Raw genomic sequence first — 13644 nt, forward strand, 5'->3', positions numbered from 1 at the left:
TCTTGAATAGTAATCTAATCTACAGTCCATTAATATTCAAGGAATAATTCTTAATGGTTACATTATCCACAGGTACTGGTATTTCAGTCCTTTTCTATTGTTTATTTATCTGTTTCCCTTTTCCGTAAAAATAGGGAGGTCCTTCGAGTAATTCAATTAAATATCAATATATTGAGAGTTAGCTTTCCTTCATGACACAAATTTGGTCTTTTTCTAACCGGATACATCCAAATTAATATTAAATTCTATATCAATTCTCAGAGAACAAAACAAATTTAGTCTTCTTCGAATCTGATAGATAGCTGAGAATCAAGCTATCCTAATTAACCATTACTAATTACCGTGTGTAGTAACCTAGGCTAACCATATTTCATTATCAGTGGCTACCGGCAGTGTACCACATATGTTAGCCTAACTCACACCAATTTATTTGTTGTCTATACCTCATGAATAAGGTAGCACTAGTGGGACACAGTCAGTTACCCACAATGCTCAGACCTATACCTCACACTGAGGTAAGAATCTTTAGGTCACCAGGAGCAACAGCTCACAATTTCTACAATAACTCCACATTAACACCTGGGTTAGATTGGCCTCACCATCTAACCATTATTTATCTAGGTGGTAATGACATCCATCTGCCTCTGGCGCCTTAAAACCAGCTGGTCCAGGTAGATGGGACTCGCTAGCCTGGGAAGGCAGCCCATCTAGGGGAAGGAAAACCCTGATTTTAAACCGCCGCTGCCTTGCGGCCATACCCCTTTTTTGGGAAAGACTTCAGGAGTCAACCTCGAGGAAAAATCCGGAGTTGGAGCCCCTAAGGCAGTTCGTTGTTGACGTCGACCTCGTTCTGGCAGCTCTTGGGACGTTGCTGGAACCATGTGTATTGGCATTTGCCTTTCTATTGGAAAATTTCATTAACGTAGAGAGGAGGGACCTGCTGCATGGGTAACAGCTTCTCCTCCATATCTACCTACCCAGGCTTTGCGCCCTGGAGAGGGCACTCCAGCTTCGCCTCACAGCGTCGAACCAACACGGGAAACGACAGTCTACCGGTTTTAAGTCTTCTGCTCGATTGGCGAAGAGTGTGACGCAAGGGGTTGCTTCCGACGGTGGGAGGGGTCATCGCGCCCCACTGGGCAGCTACGGCCCGCCTCAAGCTGGGCAAACCCCAGCCAATAAGGTGTTGCCTCGCCACGGTCCGTTAACCTCACTGGGTGCGTGGGGTTTAGGGTTTAAACCGACAAGCGACCGGACAACTTTGCACCAAGCAATACCAAACCAAAGAAGAAAATATCAACTTCCCTAAAGCTGGGCACATGGAACATCAGGACACTGACACCAGGTTTCTCTGACGACCTGCAAGAAATCAATGACGCCCGAAAAACAGCAATCATCGATAGGGAGCTGAGTAAACTGCAGATGGATATTGTTGTTCTCCAAGAGACCAGGCTCCCTGGATCAGGATCTGTGAGAGAGAGGACCTTCTCTTTCTTCTGGCAAGGATTACCACCTGATGAGACCAGAGAACATGGTGTGGGATTTGCCGTCAGGAATGCACTGCTGGGACACATTATGCCACCGATGGGGGAAACCGAACGAATTCTGTCTCTGTAACTGCACTCCCAAACAGGACCAATCAATGTAATTAGTGCATATGCACCAACCCTGACTTCTCTAGCAGAGACAAAGGAAAAATTCTACGATGACCTCAACCGAGTCATAGCGAGAATCCCTGTAAAGAAGCCACTGTTCATCCTCGGCGACTTCAACGCCAGAGTGGGTGCCGAGCACAACATTAGGCCGACTTGCCAAGGTCAATTTGGCATAGGGAGGATGAAAGAGAATGGGCAACGTCTGCTTGAACTCTGCTGCCTTCATGGTCTTTGTGTCACCAACACGTTCTTTGGCACAAAGCCTCAACACCGAGTATCTTGGAGACACCCCAGATCCAAGCACTGGCACCAACTTGACCTGATTCTTACCAGGCGTGCAAGTCTACCCAGCGTGAAGATTACGCGTAGCTACCAGAGTGCTGACTGTGACACCGACCACTCCCTGGTATGTAGCAGGGTCAAGATACAACCAATTGAAGATTCATCACTCGAAAAGGGCGGGCAGACCTCGCATCGACACTACCAAGACCCGCAACCAGGACAAGGTGGAAGATTTTGCATGCGTGCTCGAGGAAGCTCTTCCTGGCCAGGCCGGGGTCACTGCCTGTAAAAGATGGGAGAACTTCAGAGACGCTGTGTTCAACGCTGCCATTTCCACCTTTCACAAGAAGACCAGCAGGTAGGCAGACTGGTTCGAGGCTCACTTGGAAGAGATGACACCTGTCATCGAGGAGAAGAGAAACGCCTTGGCAGCCTACAAAGCCTGCCCAAGTCAGCACAACTTACAGATCCTTCGGGCCGTCCGCTGCAAAGTGCAGCAGAGCGCCAGGCGATGTGCCAACAACTATTAGCTCCAGCTCTGCTCCCAGATTCAGACTGCAGCGGATACAGGCAATGTAAAGGGAATGTATGGTGGCATCAAGCAGGCCCTCGGCCCAATCCAGACGAAAACCGCTCCTATGAAATCTGCCACTGGCGAGGTGATTCAGGACCAGACACTGCAGCTGAAGCGCTGGGTCGAGCACTACTCTGAGCTATACGCCAGGGACAATGTGGTCACCGAAGACGCCCCGAGCGCCATTGAGCGTCTGCCTGTGTTAATGGAGCTCGACAGCGAGCCGACCCTCGAAGAACTCAGCGATGCCCTAGACTCCCTTGCTTCTGGTAAAGCTCCTGGCAAAGATGGCATTCCTGCTGAGACCTTGAAGTGCTGCAGAGGTAGCCTGCTCATAGAGCTGCATGAAATTCTCTGTCTCTGCTGGGAAGAAGGAGAGGTGCCACAGGACATGAGGGATGCCAACATCGTCACGCTGTATAAGAATAAAGGTGACAGGGGCGACTGCAACAACTACCGTGGAATCTCCCTCCTCAGTATTGTTGGAAAGCTGTTTGCTCGAGTCGCATTGAAGAGGCTCCAAGTACTTGCAGAGAGAGTCTATCCAGAATCACAATGCGGATTCAGAGCTGACTGGTCCACCATCGACATGGTCTTTTTCCTCAGACAACTGCAGGAGAAATGCATGGAACAGAAGCTGCCACTTTTCGTAGCCTTCATAGATCTGACGAAGGCCTTCGACTTCGTCAGCAGGGATGGCCTGTTCAAGAACCTCCCCAAAATCGGATGCCCACCCAGGTTCCTCAGCATCATCAGATCTTTCCATGAGAACATGAGGGGCACCGTGGTCTTTGATGGCCTAACATCAGACGCCTTTGACATCCGAAGTGGAGTAATGCAGGGCTGCATACTGGCTCCAACCCTATTCAGGATTTTCTTCGCAGTTATGCTGCGGCACGCCTTCGGATCTGTCACGGAAGGCATTTACCTCCGGACCAGGTCGGATGGAAAGCTCTTTAACCTCGCCAGGCTGAGTGTCAAGACAAAGGTTCGGCTGAGGTGTCTGCGCAACTTCCTTTTTGCCGACGACGCAGAAGTCACTGCCCACTCAGCCGAAGATCTCCAACGGCTCATGACCCGCTTCAGCGAGGCCTCTCAGGCTTTCGGACTCACCATCAGCCTGAAGAAAACACAAGTCATGCGACAAGGAGTGGACTCCCCACCTGACATCGGCATCTCCGATTCCAAACTGGAAGTCGTTCACGACTTCGTGTACCTGGGCTCCACAGCCTCTGACTCCCTCTCTCTTGATACGGAGCTAAACAAACGCATCAGTAAGGCATCTACTACCATGTCCAGACTGACAAAGAGAGTGGGCTAACAATAGGCTAACTGAGTATACTAAGATTCAGGTTTACAGAGCCTGTGTCCTGAGCACTCTTCTTTATGGCAGTGAGTCTTGGACACTCCGAGCCCGTCAGGAAAGACAGCTGAATGCCTACCACATGCGCTGCCTTCGACACATCTTGGACATCACCTGGCAGGACATGGTGACAAACAACAGCGTCTTGAGGAGAGCAAGAATCACTAGCATGTACACAATGCTGAAACAGTGACGAATGTGCTGGCTCGGGCACGTTGTTAGAATGGGCGACGGCAGGATCCCAAGGATCTCCTGTATGAAGAGCTGTTGCAAGGAAAGCGTCCAACAGGCAAGCCCAGCTTCGGTACAAAGACGTTTGCAAGAGGGACCTGAAAGCCATGGACGTCGATCTTGCTATATGGGAGACAATGGCTGCAGACCGTTCAGCCTGGAGGCAGTCTGTTCAAAGAAGTCTCTCCAAGTTCGAGGAGTCACTTGCCAAGGAATCGGAGGCAAAGAGACAGAGAAGGAAAGCTGGTAGCCAGGAAGACAGACCAGAATCGGACTTCATTTGTGCTCGGTGTGGGATGGACTGCCACTTTCGGATTGGCCTCATCAGTCACACCAGACGCTGCACCAGGATTGACAACTAGGGCGCAACTCCATAGTCTCCCGAGACTGAAGGATGCCTACTACTACTACTACTATAATGACATCCATCCTACTCGACACCCAGCTGAGGAAATTAATCACCTTAAAACAATAATTTCCTCATTTAAACTTGTTAGCAGGTCAGTAGTGTGCACATTAGTGCAACCTCGTCAACTAAGTCATAATAATCGTTGGGGAGTAAGTCCAGAATATTACCAAAGGACTGCCAAATAAATAAACTTTCGGCTGAGGAAAACAGTATGATTGGATGCCACTTACATTCAATTTACAGCCAGACCATACAGGCAAACCTGGCAAGGGATGGTATACACCTGTCAGGTGAGTTTAGGTCATATGTAGTTCACAAATTGATCAACACAATCAACCATCATAAAAGGTTGTGGCTAGCAAGCCAAAATTAACTATATATTTTATATTTTTACTTGTGTGTTCAAGTGCATATTTATATATTATAAAATCTAAAAAACCCAAAAACACAGCACATATTCACATTACCGCACCATTAATTAATTTACGCCACCTTTATTAGGTAGGAATTTAGGCTGTGATTGTGCTGAGTTTTGCGCAAATGCAGACTAAATAACTTAGTAGGTTCTTTAGTAGAAATTATTTCAACTAGTCTTGAATTAGTCAATAGCGCATTATATTATTCATTATTGTGCTGACCCTGCAACAGGGTGGGATCCAAGTACCTTATATTCATTATTGTGCTGATCCTGCAACAGGGTGGGATTCAAGTACCTTATACTGACTCTGATTACAATATATATACATATGTATATAAATCATTTTGTGCATTCACTATTTGCATATATAAATTTTGAGTGCTGCTGAATGTTCACTATTACATCAAATGGTGATAATGAAGAGCTAGCCAGGAGAATTTCTAATAGTGACATTCAAGTATTGCTCAAAATTCTTAGCTGCTTGTTGTTAGGTAGATGCATTTAACTCAGAATGAGGAAGAGTGCAACTTATCCAGACTAATTTAGGCTATAATCAATTTACTTGCCAACTAATGAACAAGTACCCAAGGTACATTAGCAATACCTATTCAAGTCCTATGAAATTTGGACTTAAAGCCACCATGGCTACTCCTGAAAAATTAAGGAGAATCTATATTGGCCTTAAAGGTTATTTAACCAGACTGATCAATAAGTCTGAAACTTTATCTAAAGCAACTCCCATTCATTACCATCAATTAGAAATATCATTGAGAGTAGCTGATCTCAAATTTGATCAAGTCAGATCTACAATCAGGTCTTATCTTGATATACTGAATGCAGCAGAAACTGATCCTGATAAAACCAATCAAACTCTAGCTGAGACATCTCAATATGAAGATGACACTTAAGATAAGCTTAATGTACTATGTAATATAGTAAGTCATCATAAATTCAATGCAAATAATACTGTGTCTCAATCCAGTGTACAATTACCTGAGGTTCGTCGACCTACTTTAGACTTACCTACATTTGCAGGACTGGATGAAGAAAATTGGGACACATTTTGGACTTCATTGGAGTTCATATACATGCAAAACCTTCTCTTGATAAGGTTTCTAAAATCTCTTACCTAAACAGTCTTCTCAAAGGGGAGGCTAAAAAGGTCATAAATAACCTAGCTCTTGCTGAGAGCAATTATGAAGAAGCTATAAAACTACTAAAGTTGAACTATTGCAACAAAGAACTAAGTATAGCTAACCTATATTATCAGTTACTGGATCTGAATGCACCAAGTAACCGACCAGACTCACTTCAAAGCTTCAGGCTAGAAGTAGAATCTCTAGTGAAGGCCTTAGATACTAAAGTTGATGTACCAGCTTCCGAATGGTCAATTAAGTTACTTATACAGAGGAAATTACCTCGAAATATTTTAGCAGAAATCTGCTCACACTATAAAACCGAGTTTCTCACTCTCGAGCAAATATTCGAGGGGTTAAGAATAATGGTCAACAGGTTGAAAACTCATGATAAGATTAAACCTGAGTCTAAGCAACCTAATACTGACAATTCAGTTAAACCAAAATCGACTTTGAACAAGTCTAGTAAATTCAAGCCTAGGACTGCTCCATCCACGGGAAAAAGAGTGGTAACATAAGCATTTATTCAGTATCTCCCTCTGAGACTGTAGTTGATGTGTCTGCCAAGAAGACAAACTCAGCAAGAGAAAGTGTCTGTTCTGTGAACAAGAACATGTCACTTATAAATGCAATGTTTATCCTAACTTTGATACCAGGATTAAACGCCTACAAGAATTACATAGATGCACCAAGTGCATGGGTTCTCATGACCCCAGTAAATGTGTAGTCCATCTACGGTTGTGCAGTAGATGCAACAAAGGTATGCATCATTATGCCTTATGTAGAAATACATCACAATCTACCACACCTCGGGAGGATTTTATGAATTCTCCCACATTTCAATACTGCAAAGTACACCAAGAAATTGATGTACTTGCAACTGAGTCAGGCAATAATACTACTCTGCCTCTAGCTCAGCTTAAACTAATTAATAGGAAGTATAGAGTCAATACTAGAGGTCTTTTCAATCAAGGATCACAGAAGACCTTCATCACACAACAGTTAGTTGAGCAGTTGAAATTAAAACCTGCCAAACGTGTGAAATTAAGTATCTCTGGGTTCTTGACTAACAGTGGACCTCGTGAATACCAAGTAGTCAAGGTATTAGTACGACTTGGATCTTCCACTAATTCAATACTAGCGGAAGTAGTGGATAAGCTTCCTTCAGACCTGCAGGTCACAGGACTCGTTCACACTGCGAAATATCTCAGACGTAACCGCATGAGGCTAGCGTATCACAAAATAAATTCTGACTGCCTCACAGACATTAGTATCCTAATAGTTGCTGACTATTATTACAGATTTATAAATGGATGCACCCGACAACTAGGGATGAATTTGTTGCCATCTGCTGGAGGCAAATTGCTAACAGGACCGGTGCTTTTTCAGCAAAAATCTGTGTCAACCAACAAACAACCAAACAATTCAATAGTGTCGTGACTGGGCTCGGAACAGTCACCCCTACATTTCAGAGAAATATCTGAAGATAATGAGTCTGATCCACCTGTATTTAGACTGTGGGATTTAGACACTTTAGGTATTGTCCTTGATAAGCCAATCCCTGATGATACGTGAACTTACAGCAATATCTGGACACAGTTGTCTATATAGATAAACAATACTGGGTGAGACTACCATGGAAGTTGAATCATCCCCAACTTCCAGTGAATTATTTCATGGCAGCCTCCCAATTAAAGTCTCAATTAATACGGCTACAGAAACAGCCTGATAAACTGAATATGTATCATCAATTAATTCAACAACAACTCGACAGTAAATTCATTGAAGTTGTTGATAATGATAACCGAAAAACAGGTCACTATCTACCCCATCACGCTGTAATGGAAGACTCAGTGACGACACCAATATGTATCGTTTTTAACTGTATTGCCAAAGTGAAGGCAAACAGCGTGTCCTTAAATGAGTATCTCCAAACTCGACCTAGCCTAACACAAAGGCTATATGACGTATTATTACGATTCCGTACTGGTATTTTTGCTTATACTGCTGATATCAGTAAAGCTTTCCTTAGAGTAGGCTTACAAGAGGAGGATCGTGATTTTACCAAATTTCTCTGGATTTAGGATCCACTGGATCCTGACAGTAATGTCATAACCTACAGGTTTGCCTCTGTGCTATTCGGCGTGACCTCTTCACCGTTTCTACTTCAAGCAACGTTAGATACACATTTGAAGAAGTCAAATAGCCCTTATAAAGCAGAAATTAGTGGCAACTTGTATGTAGACAACTTCCAGGGTACCACTAATGCCAAATTTAAATTGGTAGAAATTTACCATGGGGCTAATTGTGAGTTGCTAGGAGCCAATATGCCACTACAATCATGGGCCTCAAACAATAAACAATTAAACCAGATGATCGAGAAAGAGTTTCCTGGTTATCGGGTACCTAAGCAATTAAAAGTTCTGGGCGTGGAATGGAACACAGTTACCGACGAGATGAATGTCAAGTCTGTACAAACGAATAATTCAACCCTTACCATGAGAAAATTACTCTCGTATCTCAGTCAACCATTTGACCCTTTGGGCTTATTTAGTCCTATTTTAATGAGGGGCAAACTCCTCATGCAGGAATGCTGGCAGAAAAATATGGGATGGGATGATCCGTTGCCAATTGAGTTGCAAGATAAATGGCAAACACTCACAACTGATTTCAATCAGTTAGGTGTTTTTAAATTTCCTAGTAATGCTTCAGGACAAAACTTACCCACGAATTTGCACGTCTTTTGCGATGCCTCTGGTAAAGCGTATGGCGCTGCAGCCTACTTAGTAAATAATGCACAATCATTTTTACTCACATCCAAAGCAAGAGTTACTCCAATCAAGAAGAGATCTTTACCTCAAATGGAGTTGACTGCAGATTGCTGGTGAGAGTAAGATTGGCTCATTGCCTGACCACGACACTCAATAATATTCACTTTGGTGAGATTGTAGTGTGGTCAGACAATGAGGCAGTCTTACAATGGTTAAGAAACAATAATAATAAAACTCCTTACGTCAGCAATCGTGTTAGGGAAATCCATGAATTATCTGCAGGATTTAAACTCAGACATGTTCCTACCAAGGACAATCCAGCAGATTACCATTCGAGAGGTTTATCATTAAAAGAGCTGATCAAGCCTCCGATGTGGTTTAATGGACCTTCATGGCTTTTTAGTGGTCCGTGGCCTAAACAGAAACCACAAGTCATAGTGACCAATATCACTACTCCCATGACAGACCCGGAACCTCATCAGACCTTAGCTATTAACCCTCACAATTATTCCAACTTGAGTAAGTTACTAAGAGTAACGGCACATGTATTTGTTTTTCTTGCGAAGATAGGAATCAGACATAAGTTTCCCAATCCTATCCTCTATTGGATCAAACGTGCACAGCAAGAGACGTATGGAAGGGAATATGAAAACCTTCCAGATAAATTAACCAAGCCTCTAGGTATCTGGTATGATGCCAACACCTATAATATATTATTAATTATCATAATAATAATAATAATATTATTATTATTCAAAAATTTGATTATTCTAATATCTGAATTCATATGATTGTCATCCACAAATGTAATCTTTCATTATGCAGTGATAATTTCAAAACTAAAATAGCGACCCAAATATCGTACCCCATTTTAAGCAGAATTGTACGTCTGACAGCAAAGCAGATAAGCTGTTCAAGTATTCATGAGATATTCCTCACATCCATCAAATAGCAGCCCATGTGGAAAATCGTAACTCCTAATGTAAATAATATTTAATTAACTGAAATAGAAATATTCGAAGGACCACCCTCTTTGACAAAAGAGGGAAACAAATAAATGAATGTAGGAATCAGTGCCTATGGGCATTATAATAATTAAAAAGTTATTTAGAGAGCAATAATGAGCTGTATTTGCAATAATGGGTTAAGAGTTCGACTTTCACAAGCATTGGGGGTTAATACTAAAGATTATTAAATCCCTAGTACAAATAGCTGACGCTGGTTCTTCGTCAATGAATTAATTAGAATTAATAAGAAAATATGTAAATCAAGTATTATGAAATATTCAATAGAATCAATCATCATGAAAAAGAATAGGATTAATCATTGGCAGTAATAATGCAGTAATTAGCATCAGACATGATAATTATGCTTATAAAAGTTGTTACTAAAGTGTTAAGAAATATATGCACTAATGATATAAGGCATACGTAGTAAATTCATATGAATAAAATATTGTCATAAATATCAATCATAAGTAAATGGGGATTAGTAAATGTACTAAAATAAATTAAGCTGTTTAGCTGCGATTGAGATATGTTGCGCACGTGTGATGTAGCCTTGTCTGGAACTTGTTAGAACATGCATCTCGCAGCACGTGTGACGTGGGGAATTGATCTCTCTCAGGTGGACTCGTCACAGGCTGCCAATCCAAAATTAAGTAGAGAACGCTCACACTCTAATGATTATGCAACTATTGGGCAATGAAAGGGGTTGAAATTACAAAGTTCACTGGGAACTTAATTGGTGTTTAGAGAAGGGCCTACGACATAACGATTAACAAATGGTAAAATTATTGTACAGAGCTCAATGCAATTAATATAAACCACTTAGCTGTATAATTGTTCGCCGAAACGATCGTTTGATCTTTGATGGAGTCACAGCAGTCACAATAATCGTTGTGGTCTGCTCATTAACGTACTCCAGGTCAATTAAATGCAATGGCCACTTTTTGCGCTTGATATTAAGATCACGAGATATTAGCCCATCCAGATCTTGACTCAACGTACGCCGGTATTAAACTGCAATGGCGTGTGTTGGCGTCGCTCCTACCACGCTTCCGTTTTCCGTTTTCAAAGCATATAAGGTGCGTATAAGACACCACCAGGCTGCACCACAATGGCGTTTTATATCACAATGGCGCTCCTTCTCTCTCCCTCTACCCCGTTTCGTCCGTGCAGGTGCGGATATGTTTTATAGAAATGGGAAATTCTTATCCTTATAATTGCTTTACTAAATGAGACGATAACACAGGGGTTTACATTATAGGGAATTTAATGTTATATAAATTCTCGTCATGTAATAATTAATATGAACAGAGTTCTTATTACACGAGAAATGGAGGGAAATTTCTGATTCCACCATGACGATTTATTATAACAGATAAACTGTTAGAAAGTGGTGATATCAGCTGATAACACGCTAATATCAGATCACTGATTGCTATACTGTCAGTTAATAATTCACAGAGAGAATACTGACAGTGAGAATATTACTTAATTCTCTAATATGTAGATAGTATTTATACCTCTGCGAAGTTGTCTGACGCAATACCGCCATTCCTAGTAGGAAGAATTTGTCAGATGACGCGCAGTAGGGGAAAATATAAGTTTCAATTAGTACTACATGTTAGTAAATGCTATACTTAGCATACAAATGATAATTAAATGTTGGTCTATTTCCAACATAACTCGGGGGGGGGGGGGGAACTCGTGTCGCAGTTCAATGTTGAGTACTGACATACCTTTGCCCTGAAGTTACATCATAAAGTTAGTATGTTCGTACATTAGTACACACATAACGGATGTCCCGAAACTGTTACAACAGATAAGATTCTAAGTCTTCATAGGGATCTTATACTAAATGTTGAAACATCAAATTGTTAATTTATTCAAAGTTAAGAACTCTCTAAAGCCTACAGTAGACTCAGTGACTTGTGTCACTATGACGAGTAAAACTTATGTTACTTAGTCACAGAATGGTTCTGTAAACTCAGAAATATTTTCAAACTAATGATATAATGGTATAGTCTGTAACCTACATGGTTAGATATAAGAAAATATAAAATTTAAATGATTAAATCATTCAAAATTTAGGAGACTTTGGATACCTTGGTGATCAGGATGAACCTCGACAATCTTGCTTATAGGCCAATCTGACCCAGGTCCATCACTATCAACCAGGACTAGGTCTCTCGGTTTCAGTTGAACTTTATTATAGGGGCTTGTAGCTCTGTAATGGTACTCTCTCAGAGCAGTGAGGTATTCACGAGTCCATATTTCAGATAATTTTGCTATTACTCTCGAAAGATGTTTATAGCTTTCCACCAAGTCGCTTCCTCTAACACATGAGGGGTCAGCTGGCTCCTCATCTGCTAGAGATATTAGAGGACTCAGAAGACCACCATGAATCAGATGAGAGGGACTCAGGGGTTCTCTCTGGGAGAAGTCATCTGAAAGGAAAGTTAATGGGCAATTGTTGACTCGTGCCTCAATTTCGGTGACAAGGGTCTGCAGTTCATGGAAACTAATTTTCTGTCGATGCAAAGCCTTTCTTAGGCATTTCTTGACAGTTACCAACATCCGTTCATAAAACTCACTTTGCCACGGGGATCTTGGAGGTATAAATTTCCAGTGGCACGGTCTTTGTTTTAGTACAGACTATACCTCTGGATGGTTCCATATTTCTCGTAAGCAGGCTTCTCCGGCCACAAAATTTAACCCATTGTCGGAAATCATTGATTTGGGGCTGGATCTGAGTGCAGCAAATCTACGAAAGGCTTGGATAATGGCTTCTGTACTCATGTCAGAAGTCACTTCTAAGTGTTCGCCTCGTGTAGTTGCACACGTGAAGAGGCAAATATAGGTTTCCACCGGAATTCTATCTGGAGTGCCTGTTAGAATTAAAGCTCCTGTGTAATCGACACCTGTGGTCTCAAAGGGACGAAGGTGGACAACTCGCTCCTTAGGAAGTGGTGGAGGTCCTGCGTAAGGACACACTCGAGCGTCGTACCTCCTGCAAATTACACAAGATTTAATAAGTGATTTGACAGTTTGGCGACCTTGGGGAAGCCAAAATTTCTGCCTAAGATCGGTGAGAGTGTCTAACACTCCACCATGTAAAGTGCCATATTGATGGTGACGTAAAACTATAAGTTAGGGTACGTGGTAAAAGTATTGGATTTTTAGTATCCAAGTTAATTTCTGCATGAAGCAGACGTCCTCCTCACCTTAATATGTTGTAATCATTTGCATCATACCAGATGCCTAGAGACTTGGTTAATTTGTCTGGAAGATTCTCATATTTACTCCCATAAGTCTCTTGTTGAGCTCGTTTAATCCAATATTTGATATGACTGGGAAAGTGATGCCTAATTCCTATCTAATTGAGAAAATCAAATACATGTGTAGTTACTCTTAGTAACTAGCTTAAACTTGAATAATTATGAGGATTGATAGCTAAGATTCGTGGAGGTTCTGGTTCCACCATGGGTGTAGTGATATTGGTCACTATGACTTATGACTTTTGTTTAAGCCACTGACCACTAATCAGCCATGGGGGTCCATTAAACCACATATGTGCCTTAGCTGGCTGTTTCAATGTTAAACCTCTTGATAGGCAATCGACTGGATTGTCCTTAGTAGGGACATGTCTCAATTTCAATCCGTTCTCACACTTTCTTACAGTCAATATTGACTTATTAAATACGTGCATATGTGACATACTAAACATACTAGTTTACCTTGAAAAGCTTCATAGAAAACACCGACCTTACCTAACCTTCTTAGTATGTTAAGATAAGCATC

The sequence above is a fragment of the Procambarus clarkii genome, chromosome 35 (assembly GCF_040958095.1).
Source record: "Procambarus clarkii isolate CNS0578487 chromosome 35, FALCON_Pclarkii_2.0, whole genome shotgun sequence".
Taxonomy (NCBI): Eukaryota; Metazoa; Arthropoda; class Malacostraca; order Decapoda; family Cambaridae; genus Procambarus; species Procambarus clarkii.